General features: G+C 36.8%; 1 protein-coding gene across 2 annotated transcripts in view; it reads right to left on the reverse strand.

Annotated features, from left to right (window-relative positions):
• LOC124233040 (leucine-rich repeat-containing protein 49) overlaps nucleotides 1–12909 on the reverse strand; it is a 137092-nt gene that overhangs the window by 59093 nt on the left and 65090 nt on the right. The gene's annotated exons all lie outside the window — the stretch shown is intronic.

Consider the following 12909-nt stretch of genomic DNA (forward strand, 5'->3'; position numbering starts at 1 on the left):
ATAAGATTCTCTAGATTCATATTATATATTTACTATCCCAGTCCTAGAATCAGCCATTTCTCCAAGGAGCCATGGTTCCTTTTATTGTAAATGGTATTAGAAACAAAGATCTGCTGGCTAAGTGTACTTCTTGCTACTGGGATGTCGTTTCTTTCAGGTTCTCTGCTGACAAAGTAAAGAAATATATGTGTATATGCTAACCTGTGTGTATACATATATCTATAATATTTCTCCATGTAGCCATCTGTGTCTATACTAAGCTAAAGATGAGCTCACACTGTTGTCTCAAACTCTAATCTATTACCAAAAGGATCATTCTAGCGTCCTTCCCTTGCTTATCTGTAAATTCCTACTCCCACCAGGAGAAATCTGGCTCCCACCATCTCCCAGCCATCATTCAATTGTTCAATTCCAGAATACATGCATAGTGGTATCCGAATTTTTAACCTGTACCCCCGTGGGAAACGACTCTATCAACTAAAACACAATGTTTATGTGTAATTCCTTTTGCATTTAGTTTTGCAGACTCATTTACAAAGTTACTTAGGTCAGCACCTTACCCCACCACCCCTTCAGGGAGGTTTTTCCATACAATTGAAATACAGTTAGATTCTCTTGTCATAGTCTGTGTTCATTCCTTCCTGGGATCCTACAACCTCCTAAATGATTTTTTTAAATTTGCATACATTAAGGATCACTCTTTGCTGTAAAGTTCTAGGGGTTTTGACAAATGCAGAATGTCATGTATCCCCCACTAAAGCAGCATACAGAATAGTTTCATGGCCCTAAAAATCCCCTATTCAAAGCTTCTCCCCTCTCCCTGAATCCCTGGCAACCACTTATTTTTTTATGTCTCTACAGTTTTGCCTTTTCCAGAATGTCATACAGCTGGAATCACGTAACACGTAGTCTTTTTAGACTGGCTTCTTCCACTTAGTAATATGCATTTTAGGTTCATCTATATCTTTTTATGGCTTCATAGATCTTTTTTTAATCACTAAGTAATATTCCACTGTATGAGTGTACGAACAGCTTGTTTATCCATTCACCTAGTGAAGACATCTTGATTGCTTCCAGTTTTTAGCCATTATGAACAAAGCTGCTATAAATATTTGTCTGCAGGTTTTTGTGTGAACATAAGTTTTCAAGTCAACTGGGTAAATACTTAAGAGTGCAACTGCTGGATCGTATAGGAAGACTATGTTTAGCTTTGCAAGAAACTGCCAAACTGTCTTCCAAAGTGACTGTATCATCTTGTATTCCTACCAGCTCTGCATTCTCATCAGCATTTGGTATTTGTCAGTTTTGGGGGATTTTAGCTATTCCAATAGGTGTGTAGTGGTGTCTCATTGTTTTACTATGGAATTCCATAATGACAAAGGATGCTGAGCATTTTTTCATATGCACGTTTGCCATATGTATGTCTTCTTTGCATTTTTACCTCTCGTTCCATTTTTTACTTAGGTTGTTTTCTTATTGTTGAATTTTAAGAGTTTTTTTGTATATCATAGATAGGTTTCTTTTTTATCAGATACATGTTTTGCAAATATTTCTCGTCATCTGTGACTTGTCTTTTCACTTCCTTAATAGTGTCTTTCACAGTACAGAAGTTTTTAATTTTCATGATGTCCAACTTATCAATTTTCTCTTTCATGGATCACGCTTTTGGTGTCGTATCTAAAAACTCATCGCCAAACCCAAGGTTGCCTAGATTTTCTCCTAAGTTTTCTTTTAGGTATAAAGTTTATGTCTAGATTGTAAAAGGTATAAGGTCTATGTCTAGATTCACTTTTTTAGAGAAATATCCAATTGTTTCAGTACCGTTTGTTGAGAACACTATCCTTTCTCTATTGAATTGGCTTTGCTCCTTTGTCAAAGATCACTTGACTATATTTGTGTAGGTCTATTTCTGGGCCGTCTGCTCTGTTCCATTGATATACGTGTCTACTCTTTCACCCACACCATGCTGTCCTGATTACTGTACCTTTATAATAAGTCTTGAAGTAGGTTAATGAATCCTCCAATTTTGTTTTCCTTCAGTATCGTTTAGCTATTCTAGGTCTCAGCTTTTCCATGTAAACTTTAGAATCCATTTGTTGATATCTACAAAATGACTTGCTGGGATTTTGATTGGGACTTTCATTTTTTAAAGAAAGGAATAATCACTTTTCTAAATAATACCCCAGAGCAGGTCGGTAAAACTCATTTATATTAGTCATCTAATCTAGTGTCTAATCAAATAATTAATGAAAACACCTAGGCCTAAAAGCACTTTATTTAATGAGGTACTATACTGAATATCTTTCTTCCTGTGTTAAGAAAAGCTACACGATATAGAATATTTATGCTATAGAAAATAACCTGTGTGTTCACAATTAAGGTTGAGGCAAGCTCTCTAGCAAGAACAAAGTTCATTGTGTTTTTTATTGTCATATTTAAATATTTCTTCTATGTTTTCCTCCCATCCAAGGTAAAGAGATAGTCCACTATCAATTATTTTACCTCAGAGCTTATCCTTACCAATCTAAAAGGTAAATCTCATGATTCATATTCACATCATGGTTTTTGAGACATGTTTAGATAATTATGAGACGACATTTTTTAAAAGGCTGGTATATGTAGGTAAAAATGAGAGTTCGTGAATTTAAACTTAAGCACTTCAGGTGTAAATAAACATCAACAAACATTATATTTTTTTCCACCTAGCATTAACAAGTTTTGTTTATCACTATAAAATATCTTAGAACAGTTTCTGGTGTTTGAGATGGATGTTTAAAAGATGCTTCTCTCCTTCCCTCATAGTTGTTTACATAAAGCTTAAATCAAATAAAAATGCTTCTGATAATTTCCAAACTGAAACACAAGGCAAAGTTTTATTTCTTCCACAGTGTTAAGTGAACTAACTTCCCTCCACATGTTTTCTGCTCTGTATATTTCCTGTCTGATGAATGATGTCATCATCAAGTCAGTTGCCACTGCGAACCACACTCTTCCTCAGAAATTGATGATTGAGAATGGGAACTGTGAAGAGTCATCAAGGGATTTTAAGCAAGGGGCGGCTAATGTGACTAGAATAATCACAACTTAGTAACATTATAGAAGGTATAAATGGAAAAAAAGAGTTAAGAGTAAAAAACTAGTTATAAAGTAGATTGCTGTAATAAAGGTGAAAAATAGTAAGGGTCTAACATACCAAAAACTAAGGTGATAGCCATAAGAGTAAAGAGGAAGGGATAGGTTCTATGGAAGTTTAAAGGGTGGCACGGACAGAAATTAGCAATCATTTGAATGTGAAGAAGAGATAAATCTAGAATAACATACAGGTTCTCTTGGGTTAATGATTGACATGGTGGTTACAAGGATGTATACTTTGCCAAAATTCGTTGAACTCTACACTTAAAATAGGTATATTTTATTACATGTAAATTATATTTCAATGAAGTGATTTACAAAGAAATTTAAAGTATAAAAAGCACATATTTGAGAGATCACATTTTCATCTATCAGGTCTCTTTTATCTGGAACACCATGTGACACTGGTGGCCAGTGGCTATTAGGACATGTTTCAAGAGGGCTTTCATTAAGTTTCCCTAAAACTTTCAAGGGATGGGGTAACTGATTTCAACCTTAAGATACTAACTGATGTGAGGAGCAGAGGCAACAGAGCCCGTAGATGGTCTATGTTAAAGAGCAGTTTTCTTCAATGGCCCAGCATGTCTGAACAGAATTAAACTGGAAGCTTCCTGAGGGCTAGGAATGTGGTGTGACCACTGCCCCAACACCTAACATAGGACCCAGCATTTAATAAGTTTGCAATAAAGTTCTGGGGAATGAATGAAAGAAGATGATGAATTGAAATGATTCCAAAGGTCATATTCTTGATAAAAAAAATTAGTAAGTGAATTTTATTACACTATCCCTGAAATTACTTTTTAAAAGTTATCACGCTATTCGAGAATCATTATGCCCTGCTATCTGTCACTAATAAGACAGATGCACTGAAAAGTGGAAATAATATGTCTAGACCATAGAGAAGCTGGAAAATCTCATTTTATCATAGGTAGATTCTAATTTTACTGTTTATTTACAAGCTGGGCTGAAGACAGTCTATGATTTGTTTCTTATTGATAAGCATAATTTTAAACTACAATAATTCCAACTGTTCTCAGCCCTACTTCTTGAGTATTCCTTTGGGGAGTGGAGTTAGTCTAATAATTACCAAATAAGTGGTGTTAAACACAAAACTAAATGATAGCTTCATAGAATTTAAATATAAAGCACATTAGTGGATAGAGAAGAAAATAGTATGCCCAGTGAATACAGTCATTATGAAGCACTTCAGAGATCTAGAAGACATGCTGATGCCCATCTTGTCTACAACTGTAATTCAAGCACAAACAAAGAGAGGCATGAGGAATGGGAAAATCACTGTAATCCTTAGCAGGTAAAATCCTGACAACCCTTCCCACATCAGCTGCCAGCACTGACACCCAGATTGAAGTCTAGTCTTTATGTTTTGAACAGTTTTATTAAAGTAAAAATAAATCTGTATTTCATCCAGAAGATTCCTAACAAAATTTCATTTCCATCTGCAAGGCATTTGATCAATAAACATGCCAGACATTCCTAGAAATGCACAAAGTACATATGCTTTCCAAGACACTCTCTAATCAAACAAAACAATACTCTTTAATTACAAATACAAGCTAATGAAGGGTTATATCCTACCTAACCAAAGAAAATCAAAATCAGATTGTTTAAACAAAAACAAAAAAACCTGGAAATAGAACAGTAAGTATAGCGGAGTAGCATTGGCTTTCAAGAATAGTCTCTCTCTCTATTTTTTTAAGAACACAGCACTCAGTTGCATGCCTCTTCAGAGTACCAAGAATGAAAAAGTTTTGATCCAAAAGCTGACATTTAACTCATAATTTGACTTTCATCTTTTTCCAGATTACTCATACATTTGCTCTGCCTCTAGCACTCTCTTTCCAATGCCACATCTGCTTTCTATCTGCTAAACCTATAGAGGAACAATCTGTCCCTACTGCCCAAAACTCACATCTCAAAAGAAAAATATTTTAGTCCATTTTATGCTTACTTAATAAAACAAAGGGAAAAAATAAAATTCCCAAATATGCATGTATACCACATAGATATTTAACTAACAAGTCCCAAATACCAGTCAAATTTCTTCAATTAGAAAGCTTCCCCCCAAAAGTTAGGTACTTTAGAAGAAGAGGTTTTACTCCTTCATACCAATAAAGTGCCATGTACTATGAGATAATCTTAATGAAAAGAAAAGCTCACTTATTTTATATTCATCAGCGAGAATTTTACTGAATAGTTACTACTGTACCTAGCAGGCTGCAATGAAATGCAACAGTAGATAAATCAAGTGTACTCACAAGGACTGAAACAAATACAACTGTAAACATCAAATGACTAGAAAGATCTATAAGATAACATATAATGAAGTATTAAAGAATGAAGCGCAGTTAAAAGAGCACATGACGGTGTTTGTATTTGTGATAGAATGAACTAAGTTTGTGGACTGAAGATCTTGCTAAAAACAATGGAAAAGTCTTGATAAAATATATTTTAAAAATCTTCTCAAATGCATCAAATGCATCCACGATCTGCTAAAAAATAAGAAATATACAGGCCGAAAAAAAAGTAAAGGTGGGAACTCAGAGAGGTAAGAAGAATGTTGAAACTGACCTTTTTGCTATGAGAGCATTTACTGAATCCAATGAATTTGAGATTTGTTTACGTGATCTTCAAGGCTGGGAGACAGAAGACAAATCCCAGAGGCCACCCAAGTTGGAGAGCCTAACTGGAGACTTGTCCATAAATCTGGGACCCCAAGGGCTAGGCTCTCAATAGAGGATGAATTACTTATGAATTTTCCTATCCACTGCCTCAGGAATATTGCCTATCTCAAAATTTGGGGTTAAGTAGAAGAGGAGGAAAACAACCACAAATCACAGTTTGCAGCCTGAATCCACGATAAATGGGTGGTCTAAAATATTTCAAGAGGAGAATTGATTTTTTTTTTGATGAGGAGATTGTCCTTGAGCTAATATCTGTTGCCAATCTTCCTCTTTTTGCTTGAGGAAGATTGTCCCTGAGCTAACATCTGTGACAGTCTTCTTCTAGTTTTGTATTTGGGACGCTGCCACAGCATGGCTTGATGAGCAGTGCTAGGTCTGCACCTGGGATCTGAACCTGTGAACCCCAGGCCACCAACGCAGAGTACACGAACTTAACAGCTACGCCACCAGGAGAGCCCTGAGAATTGATTTTTTCAAGAGTGTAAGGCTAGTTATACCTATAAGCATCTGACAGAAACAAATGAAACTCCTCTATGGAGGAAACTACCTTCATACAAGCCCCGCCTAAATTCCCAAAAATAAGGTACCAAGAAAAATAAATAGCTCACAGTTCAAAAGGAAATAGAGCACTCTGATAGTCTACTAGCAGAAACAACAGATGACTTAGTCAGACTGGCTAAGACTTCTTCACACAATGGAATATTCAAACACAGAATTAAAAAATTATAAGATATTTCAAGAAATAAAAACAGGTTTGAAAATATGAGTAAAATCCAATAAGATCTGAGAAGACACAGAACTTCCAGAGACTAAAAAAATATTTAAAAAATTAAAATAAAAAAGTCAAAGGCAGTAGATGGAGATAAAGGGAATCAAGCACTTATCCTTCCTTTCCTGAACAAATTGTTCTTCAGGGTAACCAAAAAGATAATAAAAGTTTTCTTTATAGAAGAATTATAGCTAAAAAAAATGAAGAATGATAGAATATCACCACTTTGTAATCCCTAATGAAATAATGGATCCAGACGATGATCATCAATGACTGCTAAAATACTCAGGTAAAAAGGTGACAGGGAACTTTATTAAAAATGGAATAGTCCAATAACAGCTGAATCCAAAACTCAGTTTCAATGTTATAGAAAGCAAAACTAACAGAATTTTTTCCCTCTCTTATATGTATTCTCCTCCCTTCACGTTTTCTTTCACTTTCCTGTTTCTCTCTTTGGGTGCTCCATAACAATTAACCATCTATGCTGATACACGTTAATTGATGTTAGTCACTAAGTGCACGATGGTAGCAGGGGTTCTCAGAAACTATGTGGTTCTAAGGAATCTAAAGATGCCTTCTAATAATAAGCCATTGTCATCACAAAGCAAAAATAATGTTACGACAACAAGATATTTTTCTCACATGCATAAAAAAGATCTCCAAATTCCCCTTGGGGAAACTCTTAAAATAGTTTAATCCTTCCATCACAATGTTTAAAAGATTTTAATATTTGAGAAGCTAAAGTGATGACAGAGAGAAATAGATAGATAGAAGACTGTGGCTATAGATAGAAACAAAAAGAAAGTGAAAAGGATGGGATAGAGACATAAAGAGTTAAACAGAAGTAATAGAGAAAAACGTTAACCTGTCTCTTTTGGTATCTTGTTTCAACAATGTCATTGACAACAATTCAACAAAGAGAGTATCTATTATGTCTGTATGCACTTGGCTGACAGAGGACACCAGGACAGAGTTGAGTGTCTCAGAATTGAGGGTGACAATTTTATTTACTTTCTCCAGGCTACAATGATCATTTTCTAGTAGTAAAAACAAAAAAGGAGCAACATAGCTTCAGTCTCAGGTGATTCACAATAACTCTAATTACCAAGGGTAGATTTCAATACATGGTGATGTTCTTGTAATGCTAATTTGTGACACTGGAACCAAATTTAAAGTGATAAGGAAAGTTCTTAATGACATATTTCCACTTACTGAATTGATATGTAAATGAAAATAAACCCCCTCGAATTTACAGTAGAAAAAAGAAGGAAAGATTCTTTGAGGTCTCAAATTGTGATAAGGATAATTCTAAAAGGCTTGCTCATTTCAGCCACTTTCAACATTTATATTAATTGTTCAATAATTACACTGGCTATAAAGCAAGTCAAATAATGTCCCTGTGTACAGAGACCTAAATTCAGTACTGTAGGTACCACCCTCTGGGAAAACAACAATCCAATGTAGCATTTGCCAATTTCCATGGAGTAAATATTCCCAACATGGCCGATTTCCAGCTACCAAAATGACATCACCGAGCTGAAGAGATGTACATGATTGGTCTAGTGAGCCAGTGCAAGCTGGCTCCAGCATGCCACTGCAGACCAAACTCCTCTTTTATAGTTTATGGAAATACAGCTATTATTCTGTCATGAAACAATTTTGTTATTTGGAGCAACTTCCTTCTATTGATAGTTTTATAGTATTCTTTGAATTTTTTTAATCAATGTATGATATACATAAAGGGTACAAATCATAAGTGCACAGCTTGATGATTTTGCACAAACTGAACATATCCACGTAACCAGTACCCAGATTAAGAAACAAACATTACCCACACCCTGATGCCCCCTCTTGCATTCCCTTACAGCCACTACTCCTCCCCAAAGTGACCACTCACCTGGTTCTAACACTATAGATAAGTTTTGCCTGTTTTTGAACTTTATGTTAATGAAATCATACATATGCACTCATTTGAATCTGGCTTCTTTTGCTCCATAAGAAACTGGTAAACAGCTAGCAATTGATAATTAGGTAGCTAGTAACTAAAGTTTTTTTCCTTTTTTGCAATTCCTGATTATAGCTTTTAGTTATTCCCCCGCCCATTGTAAACTGCACTGCTTAGGCAATATGTTATCTGACTCCCACTAGGTTCCTATAGATAACATCTCCCTGGTGCCTCAGTCACCATGGTAATGGGTGTTTGAGGTGTTTTTCAGGAATTAGGACCCCTTGTCCACTTCAGGCAGGTTGAGACCACCAACCCATCAATGGGCCTGCACAGACGCCTGATAAGTGACCTTTTGATGTCAAGAAGCTAACAACTCCACCCTCAGGTCATGCTAATGCCACCATTTTGTGAACATTCATCCTAGGAAGAGGCATGAAGTTTGACTACACTTGTGCAGATCATCAATTACCTCACCTCTCATCACCTCCAATCATCTATCTCCACATTTCAGACCCCTTTGCCCTCTACCCCATAAATATCCCTGATTCCCCATTTTGGGGGAGGCAGACTTGAGACTCGTGCTTCTGTTTCCTCACTTGGCTGCCTTATGATTAAAATCCACTCTCAGAGTGATGTCAGCATCATGGCAGAGTGAACTTGCCTGGGACTCTCTCCCCTCCAACATACAACAAAAAGGGGCATCCATACTCTAACAGAGGACATTCTAACAACACAAAAATGTTGGAGAGACTCGCAGCCACATGACAGAGGGCAGAGAGGCTGGAGCCCCCCTCGGAGGAGCTGGAATGGGGTAAGAGAGAACTTTGCTCCCTCACCTAAAGACTGTGAGTGCTGCCATGGGAGGATCCATAAGGGAAGGAACGGGGAAGGGGTTGCTCATTTACAGGATCACCAAGGACTCCCTAGGGCCCTTGCAGCCTAGACGGTAGCCCTCTAATGGGGCGAAAGCTTTTGCAGGGAGTAACCTCATTAAGCCAACATCCCAGGAGACCATAGAGTGAGAGCTGATCAAGAAAGCCTAGAGTGCACCCATGAGAAAGCACCCCTCCCCCCTCCTGCCCCGTGCTGCTCCACTGCCTGGGATATCAGCTGAAGAAGGAGGGCTCAGAATACATGGCTCTTGACACCCACCCAGTGGCGATAGGCAGTAACTGCAACCGAATAATATCAGAATGTGTAAGACCCAACCTAGCAACATCAAATGCTACATCAAATCTCCAGACCAGACAGAAAATGACAAGCACCCAGAACTCAGCCCTGAGGACACAGAAATATGTACTCTAAATGACAATGAATTCAAAATAGCTATCATCAAAAAACTCAACGAGGTAAAAGAGAATAAAAGAGAATTGTAGAGAAACAATTCAATGAGTTCAGGAGCTACTTCACAAAAGAGATTAAAACTATAAAGAAGAATCAATCAGAAATATCAGAGATGAAAGACACAATGGAAGAGATAAAACAAAATATGGATTCCCTGAACACTCGAGTGGACATCATAGAGGAGCGAATCAGCATGATCGAAGATAGACATGTTGAAATGCTCCAGACAGAGGAGGAGAGAGAACTAACACTAAAAAGAAATGAAGAAAGTCTCCAAGAAATATCCAACTCAATGAGGAAATGCAATATAAGAATAATACGTATTCAAGAAGAAGAAGAGAAGGATAATGGAGCAGAAAGCATGTTCAAAGAAATAATAGGAGAGAACTTCCCAAACCTAGGGAAAGAGAGGGAAATCTGTGTGGATGAAGCTTCCAGATCTCCTAGATTTGTCAATGTAAAAAGACCTACTGCAAGGCATATAGTAGTAAAACTGGCAAGAATGAATGACAAAGAAAGAATACTAAGGGCAGCAAGGCAGAAGAAAATAACCTATAAAGGAACCCCTATCAGGCTTTCAGCGGATTTCTCTGCAGAAACCTTACAAGCTTGGTGAGAATGGAATGACATATTCAAATCTTTAAAAGAAAAAAATCTTCAGCCAAGAATACTCTATCCAACAAAAATATCTTTCAGATATGAGGGAGAAATTAAAACTTTCCCAGACAAAAAAAAGCTAAGGGACTTTGTAGCCCCAAGACCCTCCCAACAAGAAATCCTCAAGAAGGCCCTCATACCTGAAGAAAAAAAAAGGGAGAAAGGGGTCACAAAACAGAGTAAGGAGATAAATAGGTAGACAGAATCAGAATAAGATAGCAAATATTCAACTATAGCATTAAGCTAGAGGGAAGGAAAACACCAAAAACAAAGATAATCCTGTCATTTTAACCACAAACTCACAAAACAAGATGGAATAAGATATGACAAAAACAACTTAGGAGGGGAGGAGAAAAGGGACTGAATCGGTTAGACTAAGGAAATAAGAGGCCATCAGAAAATGGGCTATCTTATACACGAGATTCTGAATACAAACCTCAGGGTAACCACTAAACAAAAAAGCAGAACAGAGACACAAAGAATAAATAAGGAGAAAACAAAGAAACACATCATTAAAAACTACATAAATTGGGGCTGGCGCTGTGGCTGAGCAGTTAAGTTTGCGTGCTCCACTTTGGTGACACAGGGTTTCACTGGTTCGGATCCCAGGCACAGCCATGGCACAGCTCATCAGGCCATGCTGAGGTGGCATCCCACATGCCACAACTAGAAGGACCCACAACTAAAAAAGATATGCAACTGTCTACTGGGGGCATTTGGGGAGAAAAGGCAGAAAAGAAAAAAGAAGAAGATTGGCAACAATTGTTAGCTCAGGTGCCAATCTTTAAAAAAAAACAAACAAAAAACTACATAATTCAATGGGTAGACCAAAACACAGAGGATGAGAAACAAAGGAAATTCAGGAAAACTGGAAAACAAGTGATAAAATGACAGCATTAAGCCCTCATACATCAATAATCACCCTAAACGTAAATGGACTGAATTCTCCAATCAAAAGACACAGAGTAGCAAGATGGATTAAAGAACAAGACCCAACAATATGCTGACTCCAGGAAACACATCTCAGCTCCAATGACAAACACAGGCTCACAGCGACGGGGCAGAAGACAATACTCCAAGCTAATAGCAAATAAAAGAAAGCAGGTGTCGCAATACTTATATCAGACAAAGTAGACTTCAAGATAAGACAGGCAAAGAGAGACAAAGAGGGGAAGTATATAATGATCAAAGGGACACTCCATCAAGAAGAAATAACACTTATAAATAGCAATGCACCTAACACAGGAGCACCAAAGTTCATAAAGCAACTATTAACAAATCTAAAAGAAGATATTAATGACACCACAATAATAGTAGGGGACCTAAACACCCCACTCACATCAATGGATAGATCATCAGACAGAAAATCAATAAGGAAACAGTGGAATTAAATGAAAAGCTAAACCAGTTGGACTTAATAGACATATATAGAAAACTCCATCCAAAAACAGCAGAATACACATTCTTCTCAAGTGCGCATGGAACATTCTCAAGGATAGACCATACATTGGGCAACAAGGCAAGCCTCAATAAATTTAAGAAAATTGAAGTAGTAACAAGCACCTTTTCCGATCATAATGCTATAAAGCTAGAAATTAATTACAAGAAAAAAGCTGAGAAAGGGACAAAGGTGTGGAGACTATTGAACAAGCAATGGATCATTGAAGAAATTAAAGGAGAAATCAAAAAATATCGGGAGACAAATGAAAATGATAACATACTGTACCAACTCATATGGGATGCAGCAAAAGCTGTATTAAGAGGGAAATTCATCACAATACAGGTTCACCTTAAGAAACAAAAAAAATCCCAAATAAGCAATCTCAAATTACACCTAACTGAATTAGAAAAAGAAGAACAAAGCCAAAGTCAGCAGAAGGAGAGAAATAATAAAACTCAGAGCACAAATAAACACTATTGAAACAAAGAAGGCAGTAGAAAGGATCAATGAAACAAAGAGCTTGTTCTTTGAGAAGATAAATAAAATTGACAAACCCCTCACCAGACTTACAAAGAAAAGAAGAGAGAAAGCTCAGATAAACAAAATCAGAAATGAAAGAGGAGAAACAACAACAGATACCACAGAAATACAACGGATTATAAGAGAATACTATGAAAAACTATATGCCAACAAAACAGATAATCTAGAGGAAATGGATAAATTCTTAGACTCTTACAACCTCCCAAAGCTGAGTCAAGAAGAAACAGACAGTCTGAATAGACCAATCACAAGGAAAGAGATTGAAACAGTAATCAAAAGCATCCCAAAGAATAAAGCCCCAGGACCAGACAGCTTCCCTGGGGAATTCTACCAAACCTTCAAAGAGGATTTAATACCTATCCTTCTCAAGCTATTC

The sequence above is a fragment of the Equus quagga genome, unplaced genomic scaffold (assembly GCF_021613505.1).
Source record: "Equus quagga isolate Etosha38 unplaced genomic scaffold, UCLA_HA_Equagga_1.0 153_RagTag, whole genome shotgun sequence".
Lineage (NCBI taxonomy): Eukaryota > Metazoa > Chordata > Mammalia > Perissodactyla > Equidae > Equus > Equus quagga.